Source organism: Anomaloglossus baeobatrachus, chromosome 5 (assembly GCF_048569485.1).
Source record: "Anomaloglossus baeobatrachus isolate aAnoBae1 chromosome 5, aAnoBae1.hap1, whole genome shotgun sequence".
Lineage (NCBI taxonomy): Eukaryota > Metazoa > Chordata > Amphibia > Anura > Aromobatidae > Anomaloglossus > Anomaloglossus baeobatrachus.
Window position 1 is genome coordinate 466,906,729 of NC_134357.1, and position 24,440 is coordinate 466,931,168.

Genomic DNA, 24,440 nt, shown 5'->3' on the forward strand with positions numbered 1-24,440 from the left:
GCTTCTTTACAGTTAGAGCAGGTAGATTGTGGAATGCTGTCTACAAGGGGTAGGAATGCTAGATACCATCACAGCTTTTAACAGAAAACGGGGGAAGGCGATTCCCTCAGCACCAATAACATTGTTTGTTATAAATAACTTAGTGACAACATGTAGAGCTGGGCGGGAAGCCTGTTACCTGTGACATCACATTATCCTCCCTAGGGGCACTTATCCCACCCCGCACTCCCCATCAGGGTACTCACCTGGTGATCCAGGAAATGACAAGACGACTGGATCTAGATCTACCCACGTAACGCCTGCTACGACGACGCTCACACCTATCCAAGGGTTAAGATGACAGACTCCGGACATGGTGGCTACCCATGCCAAAGCTTGCTACCGTGACCCCTGCACATGACCGTACAACGCGATAGTCGGCACCGCACCCACCGCCGCCATAACATGCTGAAATCCACTGTGTGACAACGGGGCGGGGCTGTTAACAGTCACCATTGTCATAATGTCAAATGGAGTGTGTTTTGGCCTGGGAGGGGGCTTGGTGTAGGTGTGGTATCAGCAGGAGGGAAAACACGCCACCTGCTGACTGTTGCTTCTTGCCCCTGTTCACTACCAGCCCCCCTCAATTTGAACATTGAAGTCCTAACAGAATCCCTTAAACCGCCCGCTCACTGGGAGACTCACATGGTCCCTGGTTCATTCCCAGGCTAGCCCCCTTGGCATTCCCGGGGCATACAAACGGAGGGGAGGGGAAGTTCAGTGTGTGTGGGATGGGGCGATTTGAACTCTTGCAGGTTAGTGCCTGCATACTACATTCCCCCCTACCGTGCCTCCAACCTGCGCTGTGACAGGGACTGCACTGAGTCTGCACTTCAATTAGGCTGTGTGCCTAATTCATGCGTCCTGCGTCCCCTGCACAGTCTATGGAGACTGTGCAGAGGCCGTACGCACGTTGCATAGTAGAACGCAGCGATTCAGCTGTTGCCCGAATCGCTGTGTTCTAAGAAGTGACATGTCACTTCCGTGCGCTCTGCCGGCAGCCCCTGCTCTGTCTATGGCAGGAGCTGCAGGCTGAGCGCACGTTCTCTACCGGCACCATGCGCCTCAGAACGGAGCTTTTCAGCTGCGCTCTGAGGCACACCTTTTAGGTGCTGTGCAGAGCGCACACAGCCCTACCCAGCTCCTCCTCGGCACTGGCGACGGTGTCTGGTCGGCGGTGGCTGGGCGGCGGGTGGGCGGGGCCAATGACAAAGAGCGCGAAGCGCTCTTTTTCAAACTTAATGGCGGCTCAAGCTGACCGGCGGGCGGGTAGTTCCCTCAGAACGCCGCTCGCCGGCGCACGTAGCTTGAGCCTCAGCAGGGAGGGAGCTGCTCACAGCAAACAGCGCCGTGAGCAGAACGCTTTCCTCCATGCTGATTTTAGGGGAGGAGGGGGGGGTGAGGGGGGGGGGGGTGAGGGTGTTAAATAATGGCGAGCACAAGCGGACCAGCGGGCGGGTAGTTCCCTTAGAACGCCGCGCTCACCGGTCACACATCGCTTGTGCCTCAGCAGAGAGGGAGCCGCTCACAGCTAACAGTGCTGTGAGCTGAAACGCTTACCTCCCTGCTGATAGCTCTCTTACCGCCTCCAGGAGCGGGTCTCTGTGTCCGGCTGCCCAAACAGGTCCGGGTCCTGCAGCCGAGAGGCTGGAAGCTGGGCAGCACGGTGATATGTATCCAGGAGGCGGGGCTTAGGCCAGTCACACCACAGGAGGCGGGGGCGGCAGGTCAGTGTCTTTCTAGGGGGAGACCTCTATTTAAACATGCATAGGGGCCAGCAGTCAGGGGGCAGCATCTCAAGTTTCTGGCTGCAGTGCCCCTCACAACAGCACACAGCCTAATAAGTGACATATCACTGAAATCAGTCCTTACCTTGCGCTGCTCTCAGATTGCATAGCAAAACCCTGCTGACAGATTGACTTTAAAGGGGTTGTCCAGGCTTGTTACAAAAGACTGCAGCTACTTTATGTGACTGAATACTGCTGAATCTCGAATGTCATGGTTTCCAGGTATTCCTGGTGCGAGTAGGCAGTGTTGTGACCACGTGTATCAGATTTCTCTGTTTGTGGTCACATGCCAACTAGACTCATCATCAGGCATCTCTCAAGTCACTTCTGTGGAGAGAAACCGAATCCAACTAGTCAGCACGTGACCATAAGCAGACAAATCACTGTGGTCAAGGGACGACCTGCTCGCATTACAATACCCAGAGATTGTGGCTGCAGTCTGTCACACTTCACCAGTTTGCAGTCACAAGTCTGCAGAATTTTGTCCCAAACCTGGACAACCCCTTTTATTAATTTTGCGCATCATATGTACAAAACACCAGAGTGAGAGAATCAGCTCAAAGTCTATTAAAAAGATGTAAAACCATACTGAAAATGTATGATATATTGGATCACTACATACAACAGAAAACAGACATAGGCTATGTGCGCACTTACCGGATTTTGCCGCGGATTTTCCGCGGATTTGCTGCATGTTTCGCTGCAGAAAATGTTCATAACATCTCTGCAGTGAATCACCAGCAAATCCTATGGAGAAAAAAAATCCTGTGCGCACTGGGCGGAATTTGACAGCTGCATGTTTTGCTGCGGGAATCCCGCAGCAAAAACAAGTGCATGTCACTTCTTTTCCGCACGTCGCTGCGGGATTTCACTCCATTGACTCAATGTTAATCATGAAATCCCGCAGGGAATAACGCAGGCAGCAAATTCTGTGCGGTTCACTGCGTTTTCCTGCGTTATTCCCTGCGGTATTTCGCGGTTTACCTCCGGTAATGTGCATCGCTTGTCTGCGGTTTTGCAGGGAAGTGATGTCATTATGCCAGGAAGAGGAAGCCGTGCAGAGAGTAAACACACACACAGATTACAGACACAGATAGACATCACAAACACATAGAACACAGACACATAGAACACACATAGAAAGAAAACGGAAATATACAAAAAAAAAAGAACGAGGGCTCCGCTGCATATTTACCGTCCAGCCGAGGTAAGCACACAGCAGCGGCCCGGTATTCTCAGGCTGGGGAGGGAGAGGGGCCGGGGTAATGTCCCCCGCCTCACTCCCCCTCCCGCAGCCGAGAATATCAGCCGCAGCTGCCCCGGCACTGTCGCATGCATTATGCGACAATACCGGCGTGTCCTCGGCTCTTCTTGCCACCGTGTAGCAGTGGTGGCAAGGTAATACAAGGGGTTAATGGTGATGGGGGACCACCGCCATTAACCCCAGGCTTGATCATGGCAGCGTCTATGTGACAGCTGACATGATCAACCCGTAAGTAAAGTGAATAAAACACAGACACCGAAAAATCCTTTATTTTAAATAAAACCAACAAGCCTCGTTCACCCTTTTATTAACCCCTCCCAAACAAAGCTCCGGCGTAATCCACAGCTCCGGCTCCGACGTCCTGCACTGCTGACATCCAGCCGCGATGTGTCACAGACACAGGCTGAATGCAGCAGACAGCAGAGTTAATTACCGGTCATTTCCCACGTCCGGTAATGTGAACTCACTGCCGACCGTGGGAAATGCAGCGATCTGTCATCTATCTCTCTATCTATCCCTCTATCTATCCCTCTGTCTGTCTATCTATCTATCCCTCTATCTATTCTTCTGTCTATCCACTATCAGAATTAAATGTATTTTTTTTTTTTTCAATGTGCTTTATTGCATTGAATGCAATAAAGCACATCCCAACCCGCACGCGGCAAAACCGCGGCAATACCGCGAATAATACTGCGGTAAAACCGCAGCAAACCGCGGCAAACCGCATGCGGTTTTCGGGTGCGGTTTCCCGCGGTTTTTTACCGCGGGTGCGGTAATCTTTGAGGGCATGCGGAATTTTCTCAAGAAAATTCCATTTCCCAGTGCGCACAGAGCCTTAAAGGGAATCTGTCAGCAGGTTTTTGCCACCTAATCTGAGAGCAGCATAATGTAGGGGGAAGAGATCCTGATTCCTGTGATGTGTAACTTACTGGGCTGCTTAGTGTAGTTGTGATAAAATCACCGTTTAATCAGCAGTAGATTATAATTACAGGACTACTTGGCGTGCTGCAGGTAGTCCAGCATCTTCATGAGATCTGTATAACTGCTAGCTCTGCAGCAGAGAAACTATTGATTTTTTCAAAATGACAGCAAACAGCTCAGTAAGTGACGCATCGCTGGAATCAGGGTCTCTGTTTTTACATTGTGCTGCTCTCAGATGGGGGAGCAAAAACCTGGTGACAGATTACCTTTAAATTTGGGATTATCAGATACTCTGAATTATTTGAGAAAAATCATATGAAAGATGTAATGTACCTGAACGCTAACAATCTGCAGAAAGCAGGGCTAAATGAAGCAGGGGCTTTCTAATTAGTTCTGCTGCTTAAACAGAAACTTCATCAAAAGCAAATATGGATGCCACTGCCGCCGCACCCTGCGGGCACTGAGGTGTACGCCGGCGTGTAATACTAATTTCCCAGTTTGCACTACCGCTTTATCATCCTTTATACATTGGAGCGCTACATTTTAAGAACTTGACAAAGTACAGTAAATTATCATCTGCTGCAGTCTCACACCCACACGTTAGATGTATGATAAAGGGGTAAGCAACAAAAAGGTGTCCGGGCTCAATATCAGCAGACACGGATGGTCCACAGCTCCACGGTGACACAGACATCTCCCCTCCCCGCTGTGCAAGGGGGTCTGGCACGGCCATGATCAGGGACTGTTCTGCATCAATCCAAATAAATGTAAATTAATTTTAATTTAATTGGTTTTCGCCTGTAAATTAGAGCAACGCGGAGTCATCCCGGGGAGAGGGCGGCAGATCTGGTGTCGGCCCCCTCTGTTTCCCTCTCTGCTTTGTGTGATAAAGCTGGAATATGAAATATGTAGGGCGGTATAGATTATAAATTAACTCATTATTGACTAAGGCTTGAGAGCAAGCGGCATGTTATTAAAAGGGGATTCTACTATTAGCAGTTATTACAACATGTAGAAGATACCAGAAGCTAATGATACGAGAGGGGCTGCTGATAAGTCTTTGGCTTTACCCATAAAGAAACGAGATTGGATGATGAAACTTTACATTTATTCCACATACTCTCCACTGACGTCAACACACTTCTTACATCGGTATTCCAAGTTCTGTAAGCCTAACAAAAAGAAGGATTTCGGTTGTGCCTCAAAACCAGGCATCCGTAGCAGCGATGGCATCAGAAATGGTGTGAAATTTGGTACCTTTGAGGTGTTTCTCCAGGTTTGGAAACAGATGATAGTCGGAAGGATCTAGATCTGGTGAATAAGGCCGTGGTCAACCAGCTGGAAGCCCAGCTCTGCCAGTTTTGCCGTGGTTGCTTGTGCAGTGTGAGCGAAGGCGTCTTGCAGGAACAAGTTCCCTTTGGACAGCTTGCTGCGCCTTTTGGCCTTCACAACTGCCTTCAATTGGTCCAAAAGTTCAATGTAATACCTTGCATTGATGGTGGAACCCTTTTGAAGATAGTCCACTAGCAGCACGCCCTCCTTATCAGAGACGCCATCAGCATTGTGACTGATTTTTGCACCCTGAACTTCTTTGGACGAGGAGAACCACTGTGCCTCCACTCTCTTGACTGCTCCTTGTTTTCAGGGTCATACAAATAAATCCAGATCTCATCCATAGTGACCAGTCCATCCAGTAAGTTCTTATCAGTCCAAAAACACTGACAAATGGACCGGGAAGTTTTCACTCGCATGCTTCTCTGATCTGTTGTCAAACATTTGAAGACCCACTTTGCAGATACAGTTATATGAAAAAGTTTGGGCACCCCTATTAATGTTAACCTTTTTTCTTTATAACAATTTGGGTTTTTGCAACAGCTGTTTCAGTTTCATACATCTAATAACTGATGGACTGAGTAATATTTCTGGATTGAAATGGGGTTTATTGTACTAACAGAAAATGTGCAATCCGCATTTAAACAAAATTTGAACGGTGCAAAAGTATGGGCACCTCAACATAAAAGTGACAATATTTTGTAGATCCTCCTTTTGCAAAAATAACCTGAGTAGATTTGGAGCGGTGTTTTGGATCATTGTCTTGCTGAAATATTCATCCCCTGCATAACTTCAACTTCGTCACTGATTCTTGCACATTATTGTCAAGAATCTGCTGATACCGAGTTGAATCCATGCGACCCTCAACTTTAACACGATTCTCGGTGCCGGCATTGGCCACACAGCCCCAAAGCATGATGGAACCTCCACCAAATTTTACTGTGGGTAGCAAGTGCTTTTCTTGGAATGCCGGGTTTTTTTGCCTCCATGCATAACGCCTTTATATATGACCAAACAACTCAATCTTTGTTTCATCAGTCCACAGGACCTTCTTCCAAAGTGTAACTGGCTTGTCTAAATGTGCTTTTGCATACCGCAGGCGACTCTGTTTGTAGCGTGCTTGCAGAAACGGCTTCTTTCGCATCACTCTCCCATACAGCTTCTCCTTGTGCAACGTGCGCTGTATTGTTGACCAATGCACATTGACACCATCTGCAGCAAGATGATGCTGCAGGTCTTTGGAGGTGGTCTGTGGATTGTCCTTGACTGTTCTCACCATTCGTCTTCTCTGCCTTTCTGATATTTTTCTTGGTCTGCCACTTCTGGGCTTAACAAGAACTGTACCTGTGTTCTTCCATTTCCTTACTATGTTTCTCACAGTGGAAACTGACAGTTTAAATCTCTGAGACAACTTTTTGTATCCTTCCCCTGAACAACTATGTTGAATAATCTTTGTTTTTAGATCATTTGAGAGTTGTTTTGAGGAGCCGATGATGACACTCTTCATAGGAGATTCAAATAGGAGAACAACTTGTAAGTGGCCACCTTAAATACCTTTTCTCATGATTGGATATACCTGTCTATGAAGTTCAAAGCTCAATGAGGTTACAAAACCAATTTAGTGCTTTAGTAAGTCAGTAAAAAGTAGTTAGGAGTGTTCAAATCAAGAAATTGATAAGGGTGCCCATACTTTTGCACCGGTCAAATTTTGTTTAAATGCGGATTGCACATTTTCTGTTAGTACAATAAACCTCATTTCAATCCAGAAATATTACAGAGTCCATCAGTTATTAGATATATGAAACTGAAATGGCTATTGCAAAAACCCAAATTGTTATAAAGAAAAAAGGTTAACATTAATAGGGGTACCCAAACTTTTTCATATGACTGTAGCTTTTTCATGTCCAAATGTTCATGGATAATGACACAAACATGTTCACAGGAAATCACCATTGTGAGGTAAATCCGGAGATATGACGATAAATCATGATATTCAAGTATGTCAGGAAGCCCTCTCCTGGTGTCACCCCCCCTTTCCTTCACACAACTGGTTTAGCAACAAATTCCATGGCCATGTCCTGTGATATGGAAATTAGGTGGCTTTAGGACAATGGACACAGGATGACTCCCTGCCGTCACCCTGTAGTAGGAGCTGCTATCTAATTAGCAAGGCTCTGGAAGTAGCCAGACAGAACGACTCCAGTAAAAAATGGTTCATATCTCGCAAGCCATATTTCCGATAAATATGGCAACCATAAAAATGGTGTCTCCGCATGTGGACGATGCCGGCACCCCCTTTTTATGGGAGCAGGACATTGGGAAATGCCCCAGGCGTGATATCAGCCAATGGGGAACTGGCAGACAGGTCATGAGTCCCCTCGTTCTGTAGCTAAATTCATAACTGTCACAATGAGAGCATTGGCGTCTGCCTACGACGCTCCCAGGCAAAGTTATAGCCAAAATCCCCTTTGCTGGATAATTCTGATCCATGCAGGGGGAGTGGCAGTGCTTCCCTGTGAGGTCACTAAGGTAGGAGGGGACCTGGATCTGCCCAGGTTGATAACCCTACTTCGGCCATTTTCCAGCGTTCTTCTGCTCGGGGGCCTGGTTGGGACAGACCTGTGAGAGAGTTCCTGGAAACCTGGTCTACAGCGCCCCCCTGTGGCCAGACGCACAAGGTAACTGATTGAATTGCATACCTGTTGTAAACCATGCTTTATCTGTAACTGTACTCTGACATATGTATATTCTGTAGATTCCCTATTGTATATATTGTAGTTTCTAGTGTGCTTTAGGCGATTAAATTATATAATTAATCTTGGGCTGTTCTGTTATCTCGATCTTGAATCCCACGTCTGTGTGTTCGGCTAATAGTTACCGTAAATCGGTTGGTGGCAGCGAGTTGTGCCAAGGATTATTGTGGGGAGGCCAGTGAGATCCGGGAAGATATTATATATTCCGCCCGCGGAGGTCGGGGGAATATATACCCTACTCTCACCGGGGACCCTTCAATAATCGGCATAAGTAGTATAGCGGCCTCCTTGCTTATTGTCGGGCAATTCCATAATTGGCCTGACTATAAGAGGGGCGCTAGAGAGCGCGTCACGTGCTCTGTCTGTCGGTCGGGAGGTATAAAGGAGGGTTGACTCCTGCTTGTTACCCCCCGATTGTGACGTACTGGTAGCCAGCGCGGGGGATTTCTGAGTGACCCCCCGGTGGTTCGTGACATATTGGTGGCATAGCGGTGGGATCGAGATAATAGTGTGTGTGAGTGTGAGACCCATACTCCCAGACACTAAAGACTGCCTGCAGCAGCTGTGGCTGCTGGGGTCTTCAGACTAGCTCAACACTAGAGTGTCAGAGTGCAGATACTGTAAGGTGTGTGGAGGCATCAGGTGTCAGTTCTGTGTCAGTGACCAAAAGTCTGCAAGAATGGCTGAGAGCACCAGGAGCAAAGCCAAAGGAATGGCCGATGGTCAGGCCAGAGACGATGAGGATGTTGTCCACGAGTCCTCCAGGAGCTCGACGCCAGAAAACAGCTCTGCAGAGGACATTGCACAACCGGGCACTGCTGGACAAGATGAGGAGCAGCTCGCCCAAGGGTCCTCAACGAGCCAGACGCCAGCCCTCCGCTCTGCAATGGACAGTGAAGCACCAGGCTCCGCAGCGGGCCGCAGATCACCACGTGCCATTCCACCGAGCCTGGGAGGCTCGGATAGCCTTCTTCAAATGGCTATGGCCCTACGCCAGGCTGGAGACCGGGAGGGCTACAAGGAACTCATGGCCGAGCGTGAGCGGCAAGCAGCGCGTGAAGAGCGCCAGGCAGAGCGTAACTACCAGCTGCAGCTAGCTCAGCTCCGGCCCTCATCAGCCACCCGTGACCTTCCAGACACCAAACTTCCAAAGGTCCGTGTTGAGGACTTCCCAGTGCTGGAGAAGGATGGACACTTGGACTCTTTCTTGACTGCTTTTGAACGGACTTGCTTGCAGCACCATCTGGACAAGGACCGGTGGGCCAAATACCTGACCCCCCGTTTAAGGGGTAAGGCCCTGGATATCCTTGGGGACTTGCCTGCTGAGGCGGATCAGGGCTACGACACCATCAAGCGGGCCCTGATCCAACAGTACAACCTCACCCCGGAGTCCTACCGCAAGAAGTTCCGGACGCTGCAGAAGGGACCAAAGGACTCCTGGGCTGACCACCGGCGGGCACTTGCCCGAGCTGCCGACCACTAGACCCAAGGCCTGCAGCTTTCCACCGGACCGGAGATCCTGGACTTGTTCATCACGGAGCAACTCTTGTGGAACTGCCCTGAGGATCTCCGCCAGTTCATCCGAGACCAGAAGCCAAAGGGATCCACGGCTACAGCTGCCCTGGCAGATGACTACACCAACAATCGGGCTCCTGAAGCCAGGAGAGCAGCCACCAGCAGCACCTGGAGAGGGGGTAAGATGAACTCTGCGACTGCCCCACCTGCCCCTAGACTGCAGGGGGTGTCCCCCTCAACTCCCCTCTCCAGGCCCGTGGCAGAACCAAGACGGTGCCACCAGTGCAACCTACCTGGACACTTCAAGGCCATGTGCCCTCAGCGTCCCAAGGCCCCGGCTCCGTCCCCGTCCCAAGGGCCGCCCAAGGTGTATTGTGTGGGTGGGGGTGGTGGTAGGTCCCTGGACAGCTTCCAACCTGTCACCGTCGGCCAGTCTGTGACCATAGGACTGCGAGACAGCGCCTCGGAGGTGACTCTGGTGCGGCCTGAGATGGTGTCCCCCCAAGACTTGATCCCTGGAAAAACCCTCGCTGTCTCCGGGATTGGAGGCATTGACCCGGCGCTGCCTGTTGCTGACATTTATGTGGACTGGGGCGCAGGGCGAGGGGTGAGGGAGGTGGGGGTAACTGATCGGATCCCTGCAAACGTGCTACTTGGGACAGATTTGGGGCAAATAACCTCCCAGTTTGGCCCCGCCCCAAAGGCTGAACCTTCAGCCAGTGCTGACATGACTCCTAACAATGTTAATGTGTTATCTATGAATGATGTAAGGGAGGAGGGAGTGAACTCTGATATTTCTGCTTGCACAGACACCATAGACACACACACAGCTGCAGCTGTGACAGGGGAGGGGGTCAGAGAAAGGTGTGACAATGCCTCTACAAGTAACCAGCCTGTGAGCTGGGATCTGCTGCCCTCTGCAGGGATAAGCAGAGAGCAGGGTGCTGCAGGGGGAGGACCAGTGTGTGGGGTGGGGGCTACCACAGCAAATGTGGGGTCCCCAGAGATTTCACAGCGGGGTTCTGTTGCTGCAGGAGGGGAACAGGCAGGTGAGATTGGGGCCGGTCCAGGAGCGGAAGTGCTCCCAGGTAAGATCTCGGTGCATGGTTCCCCCACAACCGGGGTGTCAGGAAGCCAGGTAGGTCTGCCTGAACCGGCGACTTGGTCAGGAACGGAGGAGGAGCAGGCACGACCCACGGTCGCAGCGGCTGTGGCCGCTGTCACCCGCAGTGGGAGTGCTGGAAGCCAAGGGGCCTCCCGGAGGTCCGATAGCTCTTCCCCTTCTGACCAAGTGGCAGCCGAGTCAGGTGGAGGCCAGGACACAGGTCCCGGGGTACTGACTGAAGATGTGACAGTCTCGTCGATTCTGGCCACATCTAGTCAGGGGTTTCAGGCAGCGTTAGAAGCTGACGACAGCCTGAAAGCTCTTAAGGAGCAGGCGGCACAGCCTCCCTCGGACTCGGACCCGGAGCGAGTGGTCTGGGACCAAGGACGGCTGTACCGGGCCACGGTCCAGCAGGGTTCACCGGAGGCGTGGCCCAGGGACCGACAGTTGGTGGTACCCTATCCGTTCCGGACGGAGTTGTTGCGGATCGCACATGAGATTCCGATGGCCGGACACCTAGGGATCGCTAAGACCAAGGCCAGGTTAAACCAGCATTTCTACTGGCCAAAAATGGGGGCCGATGTGGCTGCCTACTGCCGTTCGTGTGAAACCTGTCAGAGAGTGGGGAAGGCGGGGCCACACCCCAAAGCCCCACTAGTATCTCTGCCAATCATCGATGAGCCTTTCAGGAGGGTGGCTGTGGATCTGGTCGGCCCGCTGGCCATCCCCAGCAGCTCCGGGAAACGCTTCATACTGACGGTAGTGGACTATGCCACCCGGTACCCAGAAACAGTGGCCTTGTCGTCCATTCGGGCTGACAAGGTGGCCACCGCATTGCTGGAGATTTTCTCCCGAGTGGGTTTTCCCCAGGAAATGCTCACTGACCGGGGGACCCAATTCATGTCCCAGCTGATGGAGGCCCTCTGTAAGCAGGTCCAGGTGCGACATCTGGTGGCCAGCCCGTACCATCCACAGACTAATGGCCTGTGCGAGCGGTTCAATGGCACCTTAAAGCAGATGCTTAAGATATTGGTCGACTCCCATGGGCGTGACTGGGAGCGGTATCTCCCACACCTGTTATTTGCTTACCGGGAGGTTCCACAGGCCTCAACAGGATTCTCACCGTTTGAGCTCCTGTACGGGCGACGTGTGCGGGGCCCCCTGGCTCTGGTGAAAGAGGCTTGGGAAGGGGATTTGGCCACCCCTGGAGTGTCGGTTATCGAGTATGTCATGCGCTTCCGGGACAAAATGCAGGCCTTGACGCAACTGGTACACGACAATATGGCTCAAGCCCAGGCCGATCAGAAGCGTTGGTACGACCAGAACGCTTGTGAGAGGACCTACCAAGTGGGTCAAAAGGTGTGGGTACTGGTCCCCGTACCACAGGACAAGCTTCAGGCAGCCTGGGAAGGCCCATACCTCGTGTACCAGCAGCTCAACCCTGTGACGTACCTGGTCACCCTGGACCCTGCCCGTGGAAGGCGGAAGCCCTTCCATGTGAACATGATGAAGGCACATCATGAGCGGGAGGCATGTGCGCTCCCCGTGTGCAACCTGCCCGAGGAGGGAGAAGCGGAAACCCTCTTGGATATGCTAGCCCAGGTTAGGGCAGGCGGATCCATTGAGGATGTGGAGGTTGGCCACCAGCTCTTGGAGGACCAACGGTCCCAGCTGTGGGCCACCCTACACCCCTTCCGGGGGTTGTTTACCAACCAGCCCGGAAGGACTGACTTGGCTGTCCATCACGTGGACACTGGGGATCATCCCCCGATCCGGCGTTCAGCATATCGGGTCTCCCTGGAGGTGCAGCAACACATGCGCCAGGAGATTGACGAGATGCTGAAGCTGGGGGTGATCCAGGCATCCAACAGCGCTTGGGCCTCGCCTGTAGTCCTCGTCCCTAAGAAGGACCGAACCACTCGGTTCTGCGTGGACTACAGGGGGCTCAATGCTGTCACGGTCGCCGATGCGTACCCAATGCCACGCATCGATGACCTGCTCGATCAGTTGGCCGGGGCTCAGTACCTGACCATCATGGATCTGAGCCGGGGATATTGGCAGATCCCCCTGACTCGCAAGGCCAGGGAACGCTCTGCCTTTATTACCCCATTTGGACTGTACGAGTCCACGGTGATGCCATTCGGGATGAGGAATGCCCCTGCCACTTTCCAGCGGATGGTCAACACCCTGCTCAAGGGACTTGAAGGGTACGCGGCCGCGTACCTGGATGACATTGCCGTCTTCAGTCCCACCTGGGAGGACCACCTAGAGCATCTAGCACAGGTGCTCAGGCGGATCCACCGGGCAGGTTTGACCATCAAGCCGGGAAAGTGTCAGCTGGCCATGAGCGAGGTCCAGTACCTCGGTCACCGGGTAGGTGGGAGAACACTGAAGCCCGAGCCTGAGAAAGTGGAAGCCATCGCATCCTGGCCCACCCCCAGGACCAAGAAGCAGGTGATGTCCTTCTTAGGGACCGCCGGGTACTATAGGAGGTTTGTTCCACGCTATAGTAGCCTGGCAAAGCCCTTGACGGACCTCACCAAGAAGAAGCTGCCCTCTGCAGTCGATTGGACAATGGACTGCGAGACAGCCTTCCAGGCCCTAAAGGACGCCCTGTCCAGCCCGCCCGTGCTACAGGCAGCCGACTTCACGCGGCCGTTTGTAGTACAGACCGACGCCAGTGACTTCGGCCTCGGTGCGGTGCTCAGCCAGGTGGACTCTGCGAGCCAAGAGCACCCAGTCTTATACCTGAGCAGGAAGCTGTTACCAAGGGAAGTTGCCTATTCCACGATGGAGAAGGAGTGCCTGGCCATAGTGTGGGCCCTGCAGCGTCTGCAACCCTATCTATACGGGCGCCACTTCATCGTGGAGACGGACCACAATCCCCTCAGCTGGTTGCACACCGTCTCTGGGACGAATGGGCGATTGTTGCGATGGAGCCTTGCGCTCCAGCAATACAACTTCACCATTCGCCACAAAAGGGGCCGTGACCACGGTAACGCAGACGGGCTGTCCCGACAAGGAGAGGTCGCGGACGGGCGCACGGGGGAACACCGGAGTGTGCTGCCCCCTAGCGCCCTCAAAAGGGGGGAGGTGTGAGGTAAATCCGGAGATATGACGATAAATCATGATATTCAAGTATGTCAGGAAGCCCTCTCCTGGTGTCACCCCCCCTTTCCTTCACACAACTGGTTTAGCAACAAATTCCATGGCCATGTCCTGTGATATGGAAATTAGGTGGCTTTAGGACAATGGACACAGGATGACTCCCTGCCGTCACCCTGTAGTAGGAGCTGCTATCTAATTAGCAAGGCTCTGGAAGTAGCCAGACAGAACGACTCCAGTAAAAAATGGTTCATATCTCGCAAGCCATATTTCCGATAAATATGGCAACCATAAAAATGGTGTCTCCGCATGTGGACGATGCCGGCACCCCCTTTTTATGGGAGCAGGACATTGGGAAATGCCCCAGGCGTGATATCAGCCAATGGGGAACTGGCATGGCAGACAGGTCATGAGTCCCCTCGTTCTGTAGCTAAATTCATAACTGTCACAATGAGAGCATTGGCGTCTGCCTACGACGCTCCCAGGCAAAGTTATAGCCAAAATCCCCTTTGCTGGATAATTCTGATCCATGCAGGGGGAGTGGCAGTGCTTCCCTGTGAGGTCACTAAGGTAGGAGGGGACCTGGATCTGCCCAGGTTGATAACCCTACTTCGGCCATTTTCCAGCGTTCTTCTGCTCGGGGGCCTGGTTGGGACAGACCTGTGAGAGAGTTCCTGGAAACCTGGTCTACAGCGCCCCCCTGTGGCCAGACGCACAAGGTAACTGATTGAATTGCATACCTGTTGTAAACCATGCTTTATCTGTAACTGTACTCTGACATATGTATATTCTGTAGATTCCCTATTGTATATATTGTAGTTTCTAGTGTGCTTTAGGCGATTAAATTATATAATTAATCTTGGGCTGTTCTGTTATCTCGATCTTGAATCCCACGTCTGTGTGTTCGGCTAATAGTTACCGTAAATCGGTTGGTGGCAGCGAGTTGTGCCAAGGATTATTGTGGGGAGGCCAGTGAGATCCGGGAAGATATTATATATTCCGCCCGCGGAGGTCGGGGGAATATATACCCTACTCTCACCGGGGACCCTTCAATAATCGGCATAAGTAGTATAGCGGCCTCCTTGCTTATTGTCGGGCAATTCCATAATTGGCCTGACTATAAGAGGGGCGCTAGAGAGCGCGTCACGTGCTCTGTCTGTCGGTCGGGAGGTATAAAGGAGGGTTGACTCCTGCTTGTTACCCCCCGATTGTGACGTACTGGTAGCCAGCGCGGGGGATTTCTGAGTGACCCCCCGGTGGTTCGTGACAACCATGATGTCTGCTATTGCTTTAGCTGAAATGCGTCGATTCTCCAGTATGAGGTTGTGCACAGCATCGACGATCTTTGGAACAACAACCACTCTCGGTCGTCCAGGACGTTCCTCATCATTGGTGCTGAAGTGGCCCGTTTTAAATTTGGCAACCCAGTTCTTAACTGTGGAATATGAAGAGCATTGATCCCCCAATGTCTGTAATGTGTGTAATTTCAAAAGTTCCCGCACAGCTGGCAGGAAAAGAGCGGCACAGCGGGGGCCTTCACAGAGAGAAGCAGCGATGGTGGCCCCTCGGAGAACAGTATCAGCGCAGCCAGGGCCCGTACAACAGAAGAAACAGCTCAGTGGGGGACCTGTACGGAGGTGCCTGAGGACGGGACAATAACAAGGGAGAGGTAAGTAGTGACTAATAAGCTGAGGAGGGGACAATGGGGGAGGGGGGGACTGGTGACTAATACTGGGGGTGTAGTGGTGTAGTTTTACAGGTGTAGTATATGGTGTGTGTATATAGTGATGTAGTATATGGGGTGTAGTACATGGGGTGTAGTGATGTAGCTTTATTACAGGTGTTGTATATAGTGATGTAGTATATTACAGGTGTACTATATGGAGGTGTAGTATATTACAGGTGTATTATATGGGGGTGTGGTATATTACAGGTGTATTATATGGGGGTGTAGTATATTACAGGTGTACTATATGGAGGTGTAGTATATTACAGGTGTATTATATGGGGGTGTAGTATATTACAGGTGTACTATATGGAGGTGTAGTATATTACAGGTGTACTATATGGAGGTGTAGTATATTACAGGTGTATTATATGGAGGTGTAGTATATTACAGGTGTATTATATGGGGGTGTAGTATATTACAGGTGTAGTATATGGGGGTGTAGTGATGTAGTATATTACAGGTGTATTATATGAGGGTGTAGTATATTGCAGGTGTAGTATATGGGGGTGTAGTGATGTAGTATATTACAGGTGTATTATATGGGGGTGTAGTATATTACAGGTGTAGTATATGGGGGTGTAGTGATGTAGTATATTACAGGTGTAGTATATAGGGGTGTAGTGATGTAGTATATTACAGGTGTAGTATATAGGGGTGTAGTGATGTAGTATATTACAGGTGTAGTATATGGGAGGTGTAGTGATGTAGTATATTACAGGTGTAGTATATAGGGGTGTAGTGATGTGTATTACAGGTGTAGTATATGGGGTGTAATGATGTAGTATATTACAGGTGTAGTATATAGTGGTGTAGTATAATACAGGTGTATATGGGGGTGTAGTGATGTAGTATATTACAGGTGTAGTATATAGGGGTGTAGTGATGTAGTTTATTACAGGTGTAGTATATGGAGGGGGTGTAGTAATGTAGTATATTGGGTAGAAGGGAGTTAATTATATTAGTCCGGCCCTCTAAACCAATCCCAATTTCTCATGCGGCCCCATGGGAAAATGAATTGCCCACCCCTGCACTAGAGGCTGCATACACAATAGAGACTACAGGTTGCATACACAATAGAGGCTGCGGGCTGTACACACAATGGAGGCTGCATACACAATAGAGACTGCGGGCTGTATACACAATAAAGGCTGCGTACACAACAGAGGCTGTATACACAATAGAGGTTGTGAGCATAATACACGATAGAGGCTGTGGACTGTATACAAAATAGAGTCCGCAGGCTGTATAGACAATAAAGGCTACATACAGAATTCAGGCTGCGGGCTGTATACACAATAGAGGCTGCAGGCTGTATATGTGGCGCCCCTGAGGCTTCCGTCGCCACAGGACATTGCACCCCATCCAGTGGTGTGATGCCCCATTCTGGGTGAGGAAAAGAGTGAACGCCGGTCCCCTGGTAAATCTACACAACACCCATTGTTAGGTACACACTGGGACCAGGGACAGTGGCAGTAACCCTCCCATGCTGCAAGCTGGGAGGGGCCGTAAGACCCATCCCTGCTCCTATAGGGTACAGCTTAGCAACTGGGGAGGTGGGAGGAGCCACCAGAGAGCAGACAAGGAAAGGAAGGTCAGAGTTTCAGTTTACCTCAGAGAGTGAGAGAGTGAGGAGACAGCATGTAGCTGTGAAAGAGAAAGGAGCTCTGTGAGCTCAGAGTGTCCGCACAGAGAAAGCAACAGAAGGAGAGAGAGTGGGGAAGGAGGAGGAGGTCTGCAGGAGGCAGGCAAGGAGGAGAGAAGGAAAGACAGCTCTAGTCAGGCAGGAGCTAAGAAGAAGAAAGAGACGCTTCCTGGTGAAGATCCTGGGACTCAGAGGGTCCAGGTGACACCAAGCAGAGAACAGAAGGGGTTCCAGGGCCACGGATAGCTGTAGAGCTGTGGTGGCCTGCTCCACAGGAACATCGGTGGAGGGATCAAGCTGCAACAGGGGACGGTCCCTAGAAACCGGAGGAGTGCAAAATCATCTCCAAACAGTAAAAACCGAGGCCCAGGGAAAGTTGTAAACTCCCCGGGCCACAGCCCACAGCAGAACCTCTAGAAAGGGGGCAAGTAACCGACAGGCGAGCTCCCAGCCTGGAGGCTGTAGTGGAGGCCGAGCAGGTTCATCCTAAAAGACTAAAAGATCTAGGCTTACGAAGACAGCGGAAGACAGAGACACCTTAGAGAGAAGGGTACCGGTTTTCACTCCAGGAATCACCCAGAAACGGCGGAGGTCCCTGACAGTGGGTTCCAGTCGTCTGAGGGCACCAGTGAGCTCCTACCAGGACGAGTGAGTAAACAACTTGAAACTGCACCCTTGGTGTTGCCTCTGTTATTCCGTCTGCTTAGACTTCCACTACACCATAGACTCTCACGAGCACCAACTGTGGCCCGGGGCACCGCTCCACCTGTGGGGAGCAGTATCACCATTGCTGCAATATCATCACCCCGGAGGCCTCACACAGCAGCGGCGGCTTAATAGCCGCATACCACAGGTGGCGTCACGAACACAAACTTTATTCAAACCCCAAGTCATCAGCCATATTTAAACTGACACCCACCAGGGCCACGGAGCCGGGCCCCGCCACCACTGACGACCCCCGGACTAGTCCGGCCCGGCACCGGGTGTCCCATAGCCCTGGGGTGGGCGAGTCATATACACAATAGAGGCTGCAGGCTGTATACACAATAGAGGCTACAGGCTGTATAGACAATGGAGGCTGCAAGCTGTACATACAATAGAGGCTGCAGGCTGTATACACAATAGAGGCTGAGAGGTGTATATAATGTATATACAGCACTATACTGTACACACATCCATACTATACACTTATAGTATATACAGACATACTGTAATACAGGATATAGCGTGGACCTGTATATACAGTATGGTGCTGTATATGAGCCAGGAACAGGAAGACAGACACAAACAGATTATACTCACCAACTGTGGGGGCTGAAGACACAGGAGTCAGATGTCTGCAGTCCTGGCGTGCTTGGCGGTGATTGGAGGATCCTCTTCTCTTCATGACGACTTCCCTGTTCTTCCGGTGTTTGTACTGCCCATGGCAGCCTATTTAGCGCATGCAAACCTCACGAGGAACAGATGGAGGGCCGGGAGCATCTGATATCACTGAAAATGTCAGACTCAGCCGGACAACCTGCTTCGTTGGAAAAAAAAAAACAAAAAACAGAAAAAAGGCAAAATTGGATATAATTTCATGCAAAACTCCAAAAATGAGCAAGACAAAATTTTTAGCACTTTCAACTTAATATTTGGTTGCACACCCTTTAGAATAAATAACTGCAATCAATCACTTCTTATAACCAACAAATTCTTACACCTCTCAACTAAAAGTTTGGACCATTCTTCTTTTGTAAACTGCTCCAGGTCTCTCATATTTGAAGGCATCTTCTCCCAACAGCAATTTTAAGATTTCTCTACAGGTGATCAATGGGATTTAGATCTGGACTCATTGCCGCCACTCCAGAACTCTACAGCAGTTTTTTTCCATCCATTTCTGTGGGGTTCTTAAAGGATATTTGGGGTTATTGTCCTGATAGAAGAACCATGACCTAGAACGCAAATCCAGCTTTCTGCAACTGGGCACTATATTGTGACCCAAAATCCTTTGGTAATATTCAGAATTCTTGATGGCTTGCACACAGTCAAGGCACCCAGTGCCAGAGGAAGGAAAGCAATCCCAAAACATCTTTGATCTTCCACCATATGTGACTGTAGGTACTGTGTTCTTTTCTTTGTAGGTCTCATTCCGTTTTCAGTAGACAGTAGAATCATGTTCTTTACCAAAAAGCTCTACCTTGGTCTCATCTGTACACAAGTTACTTTCCCACAAGGATTTTGGCATACTCACATACATTTTGGCAAACTGTAGTCTAGCTTTTTTATGTTTCTGTGTCAGCAGCGGGGTCTTTGTGGGTCTCCTCCATAACTTTCATTTAATTGAAATGTGGACAGATAGTTCACACTGACATTGATGCACCCCACACCTGTAGGACAGCTTGAATTTCTTTGGAACTTGATTGGAGCTGCTTATTCACCATCCGGACTATCCTGCTTTGCAATATTTCATCAATTTTTCTCTGCCATTCACATCCAGGGAGATTAGCTACAGTGCCATGGGTTGTAAACATCTTGATTATGTTGCGCACCGTGGACAAATGAACATTAATATCTCTGAAGATAGACTTGTAACCTTGATATTGTTGATATTTTTCAACAATTTTGGTTCTCAAGTCCTCACACAGTTCTCTTCTCCTCTTTCTGTTCATGATGCTTAGTGTGGCACACACATACACACAATGCAAAGATTGAGTAAACTTCTCGCCTTTTTATCTAGTTTCTGGTGTTATTTTCATATTACTCACACCCTTTACTTGCCACAGGTGAGTTTGAATGAGCATCACATGGTTGAAACAAAGCTGTTTACCCACAATTTTGGAAACGGGGCAACAATTTTATCCAACCAATTTTTGGGGTTGTGTGTGAAATTATTTCCAATTTGCCTTTTATTCTGTTTGGTTTTTTTTATGTTGTCACAATACACAAATGAAATCTACAGTATATGTGTATAACAAAACTTGTGTAATTGCAATAATTTCAATAATATTCTAGGATAAATACTTCATTTTCTAGAACAATTTCAAGGGCTTCAACACTTTTGGCCATGACTGTATACCAGGATGGGCCCAGGAGGAGGGCATATGTCCCCATCCTGGTATATATCTACCAGGATGGGGGACATATTTACTCGTAAGTGGCCCAGGATGGGGAACATTACTAAATAATGAAGGAGCAGGGGGAGGGCAACTCGTATGTCTTTTAGGATTTAGAACTTGGAAGCACACATACATCTGACCAACATGCAGGGGGAAGGCCAGGTCCAAATTTTGCACTGGGGCCCATTGGGCTCTGCCTTTAAGATTGCTGCTTGCTGTCAGTAAATGGAAGCCTCCTTGGTTATATGTTAGTGTGAAGATATTATCTCCTCTGACCCTGCTTATATTCCAGTCATGTTGAGACAATAAATATTCTATGCAGTGAGAGTTCTGTTCGTGTTCACACAAGAGTATTTCAAGGTCTGTATACAGAGCACAATGTCCAGACTGATCACAGGTCTCCCGACCCAAATGTATGTCCCCATAGATACATATGAGACTGTAAATTTGTGTCAGGAGACCTGTGATCAGTACGGACAATGCATTCCATATACAGACCTTGAAATACTTTTGTGTGAACTCGGCTTTACTCAGTGTTACTCTGTAATTACAAAAAATAAAAAATGTATGGCTTTTGGAAGAAGGAGAGGAAAACTGCAAACTATAAAAACACCATAAACACACACATATATACACACAGAGTACATACACACATATGTATACACACAAAGCACACATATACATGTATACACTGAGAATATAAACACCCACAAATATACCCAGAGCATATACACACATATATATACACAGAGCACATACACACACAGGTATATAATAATAATAATAATATTTATTCACTTATATAGCGCTATGAATTCCACAGCGCTTTACATACAATGGCAACACTGTCCCCGTTGGGGCTCACAATCTAGAGTCCCTATCAGTATGTGTTTTGGAGTGTGGGAGGAAACCAGAGAACCCAGAGGAAAACCCCACACAAACACCGGGAAACACATACAAACTCCTTGCAGATGATGTCCTTGGTGGGCTTTTAACCCAGGACCCTAGCGCTGCAAGGCTGCAGTGCTAACCACTGAGCCATATACTGAGCACATACACACATATGTATACATATACACAGTACACACATACATACATAGCACACACACATGTATACAGCAAGCAAATAAACACACATATATATATATATATATATATATATATATATATATATATGGTACAGACCAAAAGTTTGGACACACCTTCTCGTTCAAAGAGTTTTCTTTATTTTCAGGACTAAAAATTGTAGATTGACATTGAAGACATTAAAACTATGAATGAAAACATGTGGAATGAAATACTTAAAAAAGCGTGAAACAACTGAAAATATGTCTTATATTCTAGGTTCTTCAAAGTAGCCAACTTTTGCTTTCATTACTGCTTTGCGCCATCTTGGCATTCTTTTGATGAGCTTCAAGAGGTAGTCACCGGAAATGGTTTTCCAACAGTCTTGAAGGAGCTCCCAGAGATGCTTAGCACTTATTGGCCATTTTGCCTTCACTCTGCGGTCCAGCTCACCCCAAACCATCTCGATTGGGTTCAGGTCTGGTGACTGTGGAGGCCAGGTCATCTGGCGTAGCACCCCATCACTCTCCTTCTTAGTCAAATAGCCCTTACACCGCCTGGATGTGTGTTTGCGGTCATTGTCCTGTTGAAAAATAAATGGTGGTCCAACTAAATGCAAACCGGATGGAATAGCATGCCGCTGCAAGATGCTGTGGTAGCCATGCTGGTTTAGTATGCCTTCAATTTTGAATAAATCCCCAACAGTGTCACCAGCAAAACACCCCCACACCGTCACACCTCCTCCTCCATGCTTCATGGTGGGAACCAGCCAAGTAGAGTCCATCCGTTCACCTTTTCTACAAAGACACGGTGGCTGGATCCAAAGATCTCAAACTTGGACTCATCAGACCAAAGCACAGATTTCCACTGGTCTAATGTCCACTCCTTGTGTTCTTTAGCCCAAACAAGTCTCTGCTTGTTGCCTGTCCTTAGCAGTGGTTTACTAGCAGCTATTTTACCATAAAGGCCTGCTGCACAAATATATATATATATATATATATATATATATATATATATATATACATATATATATATATATATATATACATATACTCAGAGCACATACACACATGTATACACACGCATAGCACACACAAGTATCTATACACCGAGCACATACACATGTATACAGAGCACAGGCATAGACACGTCTTCACACATTAATTATATACATACCACCAAGAGTCCATACATTCTAGGCAAAACCACACACAGACACAGACGTCCATTTACATAATTGGTCTGTCTGTGTCTTACAGGACGGGTCTTCCAGGGATAGAGATTAATTAAGAATTACCTAAAAATGTTTATAAAACAGGTTTTATAAACTGGAGAGTCAGTAAGAAGGACATTTTCATAGGATCATCTACTTAAATGTCATTTTTAACAAAGAGCTCCTTTATACTTCACACTAAAGTCTATTTTTATACAAAAAAAAAAGTTAAATTTGAATTATTAATCCCCATCCTGGTGTTCCACAATCCTTATAACACTCCCTGTCGTTGTTATTTGGTCATTAGGGTGGTCACTAATGGAAGTGTTGAAGCTAACGCCTTGTACATTCTGCCTGCCTGATAACGGTCTACAAATATAGGAATTAAGGAGGAACCGTAATCCTATGAATATTGTATAGATATGATTATTTTCTTATTTTGTTAGGCCTAAAACACACTTCCGCATAAAAAATGTATGTGTCACACGTTTCATTTTTCGGGTCAGTGTTCCGTTTTTATGGGCGTTTCTCCGGTACGTATGAAATCCGTGTGATGGCATATACTTGCCGTGTATGCGTATGTGTAATGTCCGTGTGGAATGTCCGTGTGTGTGATGTAAAATGTCGTTGATACATGTTGGCTGACAGCAGACAGAGTTGCGCGATGAGAATGAACTCGGGTGAACTTCACCTGACTTCATTGTCATACCGCGGCTCTGTCTGGGTGTCGCGTACTGATTAGCGGTCACCCGTGAAGGACTCACCGGTGACCGCTAATCCCTGAGTGACTGAAGTGAGCAGCGCGATTTGCGTCACTCAGGCTACCCGCGGCCAGCTGGAGTCCTCCCCCTGAGACGGCAACTCACCTGTGACTTCATCGCTGTCACTCGGGCGACTTGCTGTCACAGGTGGAGGACCCAGCGGTGGCCGCGAGTAACCTCAGTGACAGCACAGCTGATCGCGCGGCTCACCTCAGTTGCTGCATGGAGCGGTCAGGAGCGGCGGTGTTCTTCTGTCACCTTCATGTAGCAGAGCTGGAAGCGACGCAGGACCTCCGTGGATTACGCCGGACATGGATGGGTTTTTGGGGCTTAATAAATTGGTGAACAAGGGTCTTTGTTATTGTTTTTTATTGCAAATAAAGGATTTTTCGTTGTGTGTGTTTATTAACTTTAAATTACAGGTTAATCATTGGGGGTGTCTCAGACGCCTGCAATGATTAATCTAGGACTTAGTGGCAGCTATGGGCTGCCATTAACTCCTTATTACCCAGATTGCCAACGCACCAGGGCAAATCGGGAAGAGCCGGGTAGAGTTCCAGAACTATCGCATCTAATGGATGCGGCAATTCTGGGCGGCTGCTGGCTGATATTTTTAGGCTGCAAGGCTCCCCATAACGTGGAGCTCCCCATCCTGAGAATACCAGCCTTCAGCTGTATGGCTTTACCCTGGCTGGTATCAAAATTGGGGGGGACCGCGCGTCGTTTTTTTTTAACTAATTAATTATTTATTTTACTGCACAGTATAGACTCGCCCACCGATGGCTGTGATTGGTTGCAGTGAGACAGCTGTCACTCAGCGTGTGGGCGTGTCTAACTGCAACCAATCATAGGTGCCTGTGGGCGGGGGAAGCAGGGAATACGAGATTGTTTAATGAGCGGCCGGCATTTTCAAATTAATTGAAGCCGCGTATCTTTGGAACAGCTGTTCTTCGCCACGCTGATGATCGGGGATCGGTGAGTATGCGACAGGGGAAGATACAGACCGAGCGCCAAAGGGATGATGACTGAGAACAGCAGAAAAAAAGGTAAGTAGACTGACATTTAACGAAAAAAAAACAAACCCGACATCGTTCGTTTAAAAACACACACG